Genomic DNA, 1,053 nt, shown 5'->3' with positions numbered 1-1,053 from the left:
ACCGTGTTAGCCAGGATAGTCTCGATCTCCTGACCTCGTGATCCGCCCGTCTCGGCCTCCCAAAGTGCTGGGATTACAGGCTTGAGCCACCGCACCCGGCTTATATACTAGACTCTTATGTCAGATCCCATGACAAAAGAAAATTGGTCACAGTTGACTGAGAGTTAAATCAAGTCCTGCCCTGTAGTTAGCCAACTGTAGCTTCCCCCCAGCCATGAGAAGAAAATTCACTGCTCATTACCAAATAGACTGCAGATTTCCAAGTTATGCGTAATAATATTAAGGCCTCAACACATCCACAGGGACACTTACTGAATAGTCCTGTGTACCCAGCTTTCAGCTAGACACTGACTCCAGAATCAGATGGGGGCCTCACCGCCAGCTGTTCTACAGATAGAGACAGCACAGCTTGGTGAGAAACACAGAGATGTTAGGAAACAAAGGCATATCTCAACCGGCTGATAAGAGCTGTGGGTTCTAATCCTGGCTCTGATCCCAGCAGACTGTCTGATCCAGGACAGAGCTCAGGTTCTAGCTGGAAAAAACAAAATCAAACCAAACCTGTAAAACCCCTACAGGCACACACCACCATGCCTGGCCAGATTGGACAAGTTTCCTTTTGTTTTTTATTATTCTTTTTAGATGGAGTCTTGCTCTGTCACCCAGGCTGGAGTGCAATGGTGCAATCTTGGCTCACTGCAACCTCCACCTCCCAGGTTCAAGTGACTCTCCTGCCTCAGCCTCCCAAGTAGCTGGGACTACAGGCGTGCACCACCACACCCAGCTAATTTTTTTTATTTTTAGTAGAGACGAGATTTCACAATGTTGGCCAGGCTGGTCTTGAACTCCTCACCTCAAGTGTTACGCGTGCCTTGGCCTCCCACAGTGCTGGGATTACCCTTGTGAGCCACCATTCCCAGTCAAGAATGGGGAAGTTTCTTTTCTTCTTCTTTTTCTTCCTCTTCTTCTTCTTTTTTTTTTTTGAGAGATGGGGTCTCTGTGTTGCCCAGGCTGGTCTCAAACTCCTGGCCTCAAGCAATCCTCCCACCTCGG

Source organism: Colobus angolensis, unplaced genomic scaffold (assembly GCF_000951035.1).
Source record: "Colobus angolensis palliatus isolate OR3802 unplaced genomic scaffold, Cang.pa_1.0 Scaffold222, whole genome shotgun sequence".
In the NCBI taxonomy this organism is placed as follows: Eukaryota; Metazoa; Chordata; class Mammalia; order Primates; family Cercopithecidae; genus Colobus; species Colobus angolensis.
This window is presented reverse-complemented; position numbering follows the sequence as displayed.